Source organism: Pseudophryne corroboree, chromosome 7 (genome assembly GCF_028390025.1).
Source record: "Pseudophryne corroboree isolate aPseCor3 chromosome 7, aPseCor3.hap2, whole genome shotgun sequence".
NCBI lineage: Eukaryota > Metazoa > Chordata > Amphibia > Anura > Myobatrachidae > Pseudophryne > Pseudophryne corroboree.
In genome coordinates this window covers 400438005-400450058 of record NC_086450.1, presented here as the reverse complement: position 1 = coordinate 400450058, position 12054 = coordinate 400438005, and the positions used below count along the sequence as shown (strand labels likewise).

At 48.4% G+C, this 12054-nt stretch overlaps 1 long non-coding RNA gene across 1 annotated transcript in view; it reads right to left on the bottom strand.

Moving 5' to 3' along the window:
- Positions 1-10953, bottom strand: part of LOC134943782 (uncharacterized) — a 66076-nt gene extending 55123 nt beyond the window's left edge. Inside the window, exons 1-2 of the long non-coding RNA XR_010181748.1 lie at positions 10776-10953; positions 9822-10043 (exon numbers count right to left, since the gene is read on the bottom strand). This is a non-coding gene — a long non-coding RNA (uncharacterized LOC134943782). The remainder of the gene's footprint in view (positions 1-9821; positions 10044-10775) is intronic.
- Positions 10954-12054: the final 1101 nt, after the last annotated feature.

Genomic DNA, 12054 nt, shown 5'->3' with positions numbered 1-12054 from the left:
ACCGGGAGAGTGAATGCAGGGGCAGTGACAGGGAGTTACAGGGAGGGTGAGGGCAGGGACGCGGAAGGGTGGTTACAGGGAGTGTGAGGGCAGTGACAGGGAGTTACAGGGAGGGTGAGGGCAGGGACGCTGAGGGAGAGTTACAGGGAGGGTGAGGGCAGGGACGCTGAGGGAGAGTTACAGGGAGGGTGAGGGCAGGGATGCTGAGGGGGAGTTACAGGGAGGGTGAGAGCAGGGACGTTGAGAGGGAGTTACAGGGAGGGTGAGGGCAGGGACGTTGAGGGGGAGTTAGAGAGGGTGAGGGCAGGGATGCATGCGGTGGTCTTCCTGGGCAGACAGGCGCAGTGGCGGAACTAGAAATAGTGGGTCCAGGTGCAACAATATGCATTGGGCCCCATCCCATATTAAAAATAGGGAAATAGCATCCCCCAAAATATTGTTTGTCTCACTAATAAGGGGTGTCGCCACACAATAGTACTCCCAATTCACGTTACACTACACAGTAGAGAGCCTTATACACCGTATGCCACAACAGTAGAGAAGCTTGAACACGGTACGCCACACAGTAGAGCGCCTTATACACGTAGCGCCATACAGTAGAGAGCCTTATACAGGGTATGCCAGACAGCAGAGAAGCTTATACATGGTACACCACACAGTAGAGAGCCTTATACATGTTGTGCCACAGTTTAGAGCCCTATACAGAGTACGCCACACAATAGAGAAGATTATACATGTTAACACATAGGGGGTATTCAATTATTGCCAGATTTTTCGACCAGTCGAAAAATCGGCAAATTATCGTCTGTTTTTAGGGCGAATTAGATTCACCCTATTCAATGCCTGTGCCATTTTTCTGACTTGTTAAAAAGTCCGGCACTGGCAAAAATCACGTGAATCTGCAAATTTGCAGCCGATCTACGAGTTGTCGAATTTGGGGGCGTTTTCGCCCATGCCGATTCGACATAAAAAGGGGGAAAATTCATGGGTGAAAAGAGATTTAAAATCTGGCTCAAAACGCCCGCAATTGAATACCCATGGTCAAATTTGGCACATAATTGAATACCCCCTATAGTAGAGAAGCTTATACACGTTACGCCACACAGTTGAGAGGTTTATACACGGTATGCCACACAGTACAGAAGCTTATACACGGTACGCCACACAGTACAAAAGCTTATACACGGTACGCCGCACAGTACAGACGCTTATACACAGTACGCCACACAGTACAAACGCTTATACACGGTACGCCGCACAGTACAGAAGCTTATACACGGTACCCCGCACAGTACAAAAGCTTATACACGGTACGCCGCACAGTACAGACGCTTATACACAGTACCCCGCACAGTACAGAAGCTTATACACGGTACCCCGCACAGTACAGACGCTTATACACAGTACGCCGCACAGTACAGACGCTTATACACGGTACCCCGCACAGTACAGACGCTTATACACGGTACGCCACAAAGTACAGACGCTTATACGCGGTACGCCGCACAGTACAGAAGCTTATACGCGGTACCCCGCACAGTACAGACGCTTATACACGGTACGCCACACAGTACAGAAGCTTATACACGGTACGCCACACAGTACAGAAGCTTATACACGGTACCCTGCACAGTACAGAAGCTTATACACGGTACCCTGCAAAGTACAGAAGCTTATACACGGTACCCTGCACAGTACAGAAGCTTATACACGGTACAACACACAGTACAGACGCTTATACACGGTACCCCGCACAGTACAGACGCTTATACACGGTACCCTGCACAGTACAGAAGCTTATACATGGTACAACACACAGTACAGACGCTTATACGCGGTACCCCGCACAGTACAGACGCTTATACACGGTACAACACACAGTACAGACGCTTATACACGGTACCCCGCACAGTACAGACGCTTATACACGGTACAACACACAGTACAGACGCTTATACACGGTACCCTGCACAGTACAGAAGCTTATACACGGTACAACACACAGTACAGACGCTTATACGCGGTACCCCGCACAGTACAGACGCTTATACACGGTACAACACACAGTACAGACGCTTATACACGGTTCCTCGCACAGTACAGACGCTTATACACGGTACAACACACAGTACAGAAGCTTATACACGGTACCCTGCACAGTACAGAAGCTTATACACGGTACAACACACAGTACAGAAGCTTATACACGGTACCCCGCACAGTACAGACGCTTATACACGGTACAACACACAGTACAGAAGCTTATACACGGTACAACACACAGTACAGACGCTTATACACGGTACCCTGCACAGTACAGACGCTTATACACAGTACAACACACAGTACAGACGCTTATACACGGTACCCTGCACAGTACAGAAGCTTATACACGGTACAACACACAGTACAGAAGCTTATACACGGTACCCCGCACAGTACAGAAGCTTATACACGGTACCCCGCACAGTACAGACGCTTATACACGGTATGCCGCACAGTACAGAAGCTTATACACGGTATGCCGCACAGTACAGAAGCTTATACACGGTACAACACACAGTACAGACGCTTATACACGGTACCCTGCACAGTACAGAAGCTTATACACGGTACAACACACAGTACAGACGCTTATACGCGGTACTCCGCACAGTACAGAAGCTTATACACGGTCCCCCGCACAGTACAGAAGCTTATACACGGTACCCCGCACAGTACAGAAGCTTATACACGGTACCCCGCACAGTACAGACGCTTATACACGGTACGCCACACAGTACAGACGCTTATACGCGGTACTCCGCACAGTACAGAAGCTTATACACGGTACAACACACAGTACAGAAGCTTATACACGGTACAACACACAGTACAGACGCTTATACACGGTACCCTGCACAGTACAGACGCTTATACACAGTACAACACACAGTACAGACGCTTATACAAGGTACCCTGCACAGTACAGAAGCTTATACACGGTACAACACACAGTACAGAAGCTTATACACGGTACCCCGCACAGTACAGAAGCTTATACACGGTACCCCGCACAGTACAGACGCTTATACACGGTATGCCGCACAGTACAGAAGCTTATACACGGTATGCCGCACAGTACAGAAGCTTATACACGGTACAACACACAGTACAGACGCTTATACACGGTACCCTGCACAGTACAGAAGCTTATACACGGTACAACACACAGTACAGACGCTTATACGCGGTACTCCGCACAGTACAGAAGCTTATACACGGTACCCCGCACAGTACAGAAGCTTATACACGGTACCCCGCACAGTACAGAAGCTTATACACGGTACCCCGCACAGTACAGAAGCTTATACACGGTACCCCGCACAGTACAGAAGCTTATACACGGTACCCCGCACAGTACAGACGCTTATACACGGTACGCCACACAGTACAGACGCTTATACGCGGTACTCCGCACAGTACAGAAGCTTATACACGGTACAACACACAGTACAGAAGCTTATACACGGTACCCCGCACAGTACAGACGCTTATACACGGTACGCCACACAGTACAGACGCTTATACACGGTACCCCGCACAGTACAGACGCTTATACACGGTACGCCACACAGTACAGAAGCTTATACGCGGTACTCCGCACAGTACAGAAGCTTATACACGGTACCCCGCACAGTACAGAAGCTTATACACGGTACCCCGCACAGTACAGACGCTTATACACGGTACGCCACACAGTACAGACGCTTATACACGGTACCCCGCACAGTACAGACGCTTATACACGGTACGCCACACAGTACAGAAGCTTATACGCGGTACTCCGCACAGTACAGAAGCTTATACACGGTACCCCGCACAGTACAGAAGCTTATACACGGTACCCCGCACAGTACAGAAGCTTATACACGGTACCCCACACAGTACAGAAGCTTATACACGGTACCCCGCACAGTACAGAAGCTTATACGCGGTACAACACACAGTACAGAAGCTTATACGCGGTACTCCGCACAGTACAGAAGCTTATACACGGTACGCCGCACAGTACAGACGCTTATACACGGTACCCCGCACAGTACAGACGCTTATACACGGTACAACACACAGTATAGAGATGCACACGTCAACATTTACTACCGGGAATGTGAGAGATAGATAGATAGATAGATAGATAGATAGATAGATAGATAGATAGATAGATAGATAGATAGAGTGTGGCCAGCCTCATTGTTGCTGCAATGTGTAGGAACCGGCATACGCATCATGGCAAGCAGACAGTGAACGCCGTGCTGTGGCTATTCGCAGCCTCCGTTCACTCCATAGAAGTACACATGCGCGACTCATAGACATGGGCACACCAGTGGCATCATCCATGCCGCGGCAGCCTCCGTTCACTCCATAGAAGTACACATGCGCGACTCATAGACATGGGCACACCAGTGGCGTCATCCATGCCGCGATGCGTACGCATCATGGGATGGATAAGTGTGGCTACATCTGTAGATATTGATATACACACATATAGTAAAACACACACAGCAAAACACATATACACAGACACATCCACAGAAAAGACACACACACAAACACATACATACTGTACATACATACAGCTAAACACCTAGCAAAATACATATACAGTATACACAAAAAATACACATAGCTAAACAGACATAGGAAAATACATATACAGTATATGCAGAAACACACACAGCCATAGCTAAACACACACTCTTTACTTTACATGTGTTTTCTTTTTCCACAAGTTCCACACTGTGCACCTCCTGGTTCTGGCTCCATCAAGGCTCTTCACTGCAGGGGCTGAGTGCATCACTCTTCTGTACACACACCACAGACTGCTGCCGAGACTCCCCCTCCTCCCTCCCCCGTATGTCCCAGCATGCAGTGAGGGCCAACACAGAGTCCAGGAAGCAGAGAGCTGCAGCAGCAGTGCGGAGCAGAGAAGAAGGGTGATGTGACTGTTTTTTTCTGTTAGAACATGCAGCTCAGTGGCGGCAGCGTGTAATGAGTCAGTGTGACTCACTACACTGCTGCCGGCTGCGGGCTCCTACACAGCGCTGGGCGGCTTCATAAGTGAAGAGGCAGGGAGAGGGGCGGCCCCATCAGTAAGGTGCCGCTGCTGTCGTCTGTCAGAGTGACAGGCGTTGGCAGCCGGCATCAACAGCGCACATCACAGCAAGGTCGCAGAGCGGGGAGAGCGCCTCTCTGACCCAGCGCCTCCCTGCTTTGCAGGACCTTGCTGAGCGGGTAGCGCCGGCCCTGGCCACTGCTCTACCTACCTCTGTGTTGTCAAGTATACTATCCATCCATACCTGTGGTGCATTTCAGTTTTGCACAGTTTGCTGACCACCAGTATATAATATATAGCAGTACGGTACAGTATGCCACTGTTCTACCTACCTCTGTGTCGTCAAGTATACTATCCATCCATACCTGTGGTGCATTTCAGTTTTGCACAGTTTGCTGACCACCAGTATATAATATATAGCAGTACGGTACAGTAGGCCACTGCTCTACCTACCTCTGTGTCGTCAAGTATACTATCCATCCATACCTGTGGTGCATTTCAGTTGTGCGCAGTATATATAGTAGTAGGCCATTGCTATTGATACTGGCATATAATTCCACACATTAAAAAATGGAGAACAAAAATGTGGAGGGTAAAATAGGGAAAGATCAAGATCCACTTCCACCTCGTTCTGAAGCTGCTGCCACTAGTCATGGCCGAGACGATGAAATGCCATCAACGTCGTCTGCCAAGGCCGATGCCCAATGTCATAGTAGATAGCATGTAAAATCCAAAACACAAAAGTTCAGTAAAATGACCCAAAAATCAAAATTAAAAGTGTCTGAGGAGAAGCGTAAACTTGCCAATATGCCATTTACGACACGGAGTGGCAAGGAACGGCTGAGGCCCTGGCCTATGTTCATGGCTAGTGGTTCAGCTTCACATGAGGATGGAAGCACTTATCCTCTCGCTAGAAAACTGCAGTGCCACTCCTAGATGGGCCAGGTGTTTGTGTCGGCCACTTGGGTCGCTTAGCTTAGTCACACAGCTACCTCATTGCGCCACTTTTTTTCTTTGCATCATGTGCTGTTTGGGGACTATTTTTTTGAAGAGCCATCCTGTCTGACACTGCAGTGCCACTCCTAGATGGGCAAGGTGTTTGTGTCGGCCACTTGGGTCGCTTAGCTTAGTCACACAGCTACCTCATTGCGCCTCTTTTTTTCTTTGCATCATGTGCTGTTTGGGGACTATTTTTTTGAAGTGCCATCCTGTCTGACACTGCAGTGCCACTCCTAGATGGGCCAGGTGTTTGTGTCGGCCACTTGGGTCGCTTAGCTTAGTCATCCAGCGACCTCTGTGCAAATTTTAGGACTAAAAATAATATTGTGAGGTGTGAGGTGTTCAGAATAGACTGGAAATGAGTGGAAATTATGGTTATTGAGGTTAATAATACTATGGGATCAAAATGACCCCCAAATTCTATGATTTAAGCTGTTTTTGAGGGTTTTTTGTAAAAAAAAAACGAATCCAAAACACACCGAATCCGACAAAAAAATTTCAGGGAGGTTTTGCCAAAACGCGTCCGAATCCAAAACACGGCCGCGGAACCGAATCCAAAACCAAAACACAAAACCCGAAAAATGTCCGGTGCACATCACTAGAATTTACCCACCTATTCTCTCACAATTTGTGTCTTCATCCTAATCTTGACACATGGCTTTCCTGTGTGGTGTATGCTCAGGACGGGATGTGTTCGGCATCCCGGCAGTCTGATTGCCGGTGGTCATGTGACTGACGGTGGAATCCCGACACCACTTGGGAGACCGGCGCCAGAACATCGACCGCCAGATTGCCGAAGGGTTGTTACTGATTTGGGTATCTACACTGACAGGCTGGTAATAACACAAATGTCTAACAATAGACCTGATTTAGATCATGTTTACTTTGTATCAACTTAACATCGAAGAAATCCCATTTCCCACCCAGCCACCCTCTGTCTATCCCTACAGTCGTCACCCTAATGCCAATATCCAATTCAAACGGTGCATTTGGCACACACAAAACACTGTCACACTCCACAAAGCTTCTTTCCTCTATTATTAAGATCTTCACCCTAGTGGCAAAGTTAAAGTCCATCCAGCATCAAAATCAATTAATCAGTATATTTATCTGCGCTGTGCCCATGTTCAGGTCTTTCTTTGCCCCCTGCTCTTTCTCTACATGCTCTGTAGAGATGCAGGCCCTCATTCCGAGTTGATCGCTAGCTGCTTTCGTTCGCAGTGCGGCGATTAGGTAAAAAAACGGCACTTCTGCACATGCGTATGGGGCGCAGTGCGCACGCGCGACGTAGTTTCACAAAAGCCGATGCAGTTTGACACAAGGTCTAGCGACGCTTTTCAGTCGCACTGCTGGCAGCAGAGTGATTGACAGGAAGTGAGTGTTTCTAGGTGGTAACTGACCGTTTTCGGGGAGTGTGTGTAAAAACGCAGTCGTGTCAGAGAAAAACGTAGGAGTGGCTGGCCGAACGCAGGGCGTGTTTGAGACGTCAAAACAGGAACTAAACAGTCTGAAGTGATCGCTAGCTAGGAGTAAGAAACTGCACAATCTTTTTTGTAGTAATGCTGCAAACCTTTTGTTCGCACTTCTGCTATGCTAAGATACACTCACAGAGGGCGGTGGCTTAGCGTTTGCACAGCTGCTAAAAGCAGCTAGCGAGCGAACAACTCGGAATGAGGGCCGCAGTCGCCTCTTCTCCCAGGCTTTCTCGCCTTTGCCCCTCCCCCCCTCTGCTATGACTTGCAGTGCTCCCAGGGGCTGCTGAGAGATGTAGTTATTCATCCTAAGTTTATTAGCACAGCATTTAGACCACACCCGGATCACTTAGAGATTGTCACTTGTCCCAATCATCCACCACCATCCTCATTGCATCTGATGTGGCTCTGTATATCACAGCATACCCTGCCACAGATTTAACATGCCCTAAAAGCACCACTGTGGCAGGTCAGTTTGGATTGTGTAGTCCCACAGCAGCTGGGGTGACACAAATTGTTCACCCCTGCTTTAATATAATAAATTCCACAATAAAATGCAGTCGTCCTTTAAGAAGACAGTTACTACAAGCCTCAAATATATGACTTCAGATAGGGCCCACATCACAAATGTCAGGCCCCATTACAAAGTGAGAGCATGGTTACTGTATGGGAATTAATTGCCATGCCACATTTGGACTAATAGGCCCTAGCAAAGATGCTGCACTGCTGAAAGAGAAGTGGCCACACTATGTTAAAGCATACTTGCCTACTTTTGAAAACTAGTTTCAGGGAGATTCAAGGCGGCAGCAGAACGCGCCGTGCAGGGGTGGTCCTAGCTCCACCCAAGGGGCGTGTCTAGTTCCGCCTATGGGTGTATTTATTGCAATCGGGTATATACACACATACATACATATACACACACACACACACACAGTAGTTGAAGTGGAAGTTTTGAAGAAGGGGTATGGAAAAGTGAAGGTTGTAACTATGTGCGCGCCGAAGGCGCGCGCTCCAGAAAAGGGAGTGTGGCCACATACAAGGGGCGTGTCCTTAAGTGTAGTTTACCACACCATATACCCCTTATACACAACAACAGTAGGACCCCTTATACTATCTAGTACTGGTGCCGCTTACACATTATACCACACAGTATGAGCTGAAATTCACATTATAGCACACTGAATGAGACGAAATTCACATTATACCAAACAGTATGAACCAAAATTCAGATATGCCACAGGGGTGGTCTTCAGGTTGCCGGCGGCCGAGCTCCCAACGACCACCATACCGGCGCCGGAATCCCGACCGCCGGCATGCCAACAACTTTTCTCCCTCTTGGGGTCCACGACCCCCCTGGAGGGAGACTAGATAACGGAGCTCATTTGCGCTCACCCAGCTGTCGGTTAACAGGCGGTCAGGATTCCAGCGCCGGTATGCTGGTCGCCGGGAGCCCGACCACCAGCAACACATACTACACTCATGCCACACATGCTATGAGCCGAGATACACATTACACCACACGGTATGAGCCAAAATTCACATTATGCTACACAGTATGAGCCACAATTCACACGTAATGGGACAAAATTCACATGACACACAGTATGAACCACAATTCACATGGAATGGGACAAAATTCACATTATGCTACATAGTATGAGCCACAATTCACATGTAATGGGACAGAATTCACATGACACACAGTATGAACCACAATTCACATGGAATGGGACAAAATTCACATTATGCTACACAGTATGAGCCACAATTCACACGTAATGGGACAAAATTCACATGACACACAGTATGAACCACAATTCACATGGAATGGGACAAAATTCACATTATGCTACATAGTATGAGCCACAATTCACATGTAATGGGACAGAATTCACATGACACACAGTATGAACCACAATTCACATGGAATGGGACAAAATTCACATTATGCTACATAGTATGAGCCACAATTCACATGTAATGGGACAAAATTCACATGACACACAGTATGAACCACAATTCACATGGAATGGGTTCAAAATTCACATTATGCTACACAGTATGAACCACAATTCACACGTAATGGGACAAAATTCACATTATGCAACATGGAATGAGCAAAAAATTCAGAGACAGGGAGAGTGACAGCAGGGACATAGGGACAGGGAGTGTGACAGAGGGACAGGGAAAGTGACAGAGAGAGGGACAGCAAGGACATATAGTAAGGAGAGAGAAAGGCAGCAGTGCAAGATTACCTAATGAGCAGCGGCGGTGCGGAGGAGGCTGTGGTCGGCGGTGCGGAGGATGAGGATGCTGTGGTCGGCGGCAGTGAGGAGGAAGAATCTGTGGGCGGCGGCGTTGCGGAGGAGGCGGCTGTGGGCTGCGGTGCAGGGGAGGCGGCTCTGGTCAACAGCCTTCAGTCCGGCTCCGGTCCACCTATGACCGCCGCTATTTCAAATCTGACACGGACCGGCAGCCTGAGAGTTCCAATTAGTGCGTTAATTGTGACGAATTTGAAAAAATGCGGCGGCAGGGGTCTTCAGTCAGTGCCGTATGCCATATTGGTGTATACCGGGCCACTTCGAGCACTGTATGTATGTATATATACACACACACACACATACATATTACACACAGAACCATAATACATTGCATTATACACAGCCCCCTCCCACTTACTACACACAGTACCTTATTGCATTACATTATACACACACCCCCTCCCCATATTATACCTAGGACATTACATTATACACACCCCACCCATATTACACCGAGAACCACATCATACACAGCCCACTACCCCATATTACACCCAGTACATTACATTATACCCCCCCATATTACCCACAGTGACATATTATATAACACACAGCATACACAGAACCCTTCCCCCATATTACACCCAGTACATTACATTATACCCCCCCATATTACCCACAGTGCCATATTACTATAACACACAGCATACACTGAACCCTTCACCCATATAACACCCAGTACATTACATTATACCCCCCCCCCCCCCACACACACACACACACAATTACCCACAGTGCCATATTGGTAATACACACAGCATACACAGACCCCCTTCCCCCATATTACACCCAGTACCAGATTATATAACTTTATAGACAGTATCCTCCTTTCTCATATTACACCCAGTCAGTTCCACATTACATTCCCCCATTACATACAGCACTCACCTGGCTAGTGGACTGGAGGCCCCAGCTCCAGGACAGTGTGGGAAGGCAGCAGTGAGAGCCGAGGAGCAAACACAGAGGAGAGCTGCTGCTGCTGGCCTGATACACGCAGCCAGTCCTCTCTGAGGGGGAGATGTACTAAGCCTGAAAAGTGATAAATATCACTGTGATAAAGCACCAGCCAATCGGCTCCTAACTGCCATGTCACAAGCTGTGTTTGAAAAATGACAGTTAGGAGCCGATTGGCTGGTACTTTATCACAGTGATATTTATCACTTTTCAAGCTTAGTACATCTGGCCCTGAGTGTGGTGGGAGGGGCCAGCCACAGGGAAGCACACCCCTGATTGAGACGGCTTCTCAGTGTGCAGTGTGCCCAGTGTGCCGATGCTACATACACACAACACAGCGGTGGCCGGCCATGAAGTCTCCCGCGCAGGCCCCGCCCCCTGGCTTCTCCACACTTGCGCATGCGCAGTACTGCATTTCGGTAAGGACCCTTAAAATCCGGGAGGCTGGCAAGGTTTGCGGGGTAGCGGGAGGCTCATTTAAAAATCGGGAGCCTCCCGCTGAATGCGGGAGGGTAGGCAAGCCTGTGTTAAAGGTGTGGCTGCACCTCTTTGGTTGCCCTGGGTTACCAATGCACTGTTTCTGCCCCACCACCCTCCCATCAGTTCAGAAGATAATACAGGATGAGTATCCCACATCCAAAATTCCTGGGACCAGAAGTATTTTGGATAACGGATTTTTCCGTATTTTGGAATAATTGAATACCATTATGAGATATCATGGAGAAGGGACCCAAGTCTAAGCACAGAATGCATTTATGTTTCATATACACCTTATATACACAGCCTGAAGGTTATTTTAGCCAATATTTTTAATAACTTTGTGCATTAATCAAAGTTTATGGTACATACAATTAATTTTTTGTTTCATATACACCTTGGGGGTCATTCCGACCCGTTCACACGCAGCGGTTCTTTGCTGTGATGCGAACGGGTCAGAACAGCGCATGCTCGGCGGGCGCAATGCGCTCGCGTGTCGTTGCCCGGCGACGGCCGACGCCGGGCAGCGGCTAGAACAAAGAAGAAAGTGATCACTAGAAGATTGATAGCGGGGAGGCGTCCGGGGCGTCTACTCACCGTTTTCCGGGCATGGAGATCTGAACGCAGTCGTGTCCAGGCGTTTGGAGAGCGGATGTATGACGTTAACCCTGGGACCTTCGTCGCTGGATCCGTCGCACAGGGTAAGTAAGTCTGACCCTGGTCTTGTTTTGTAGGA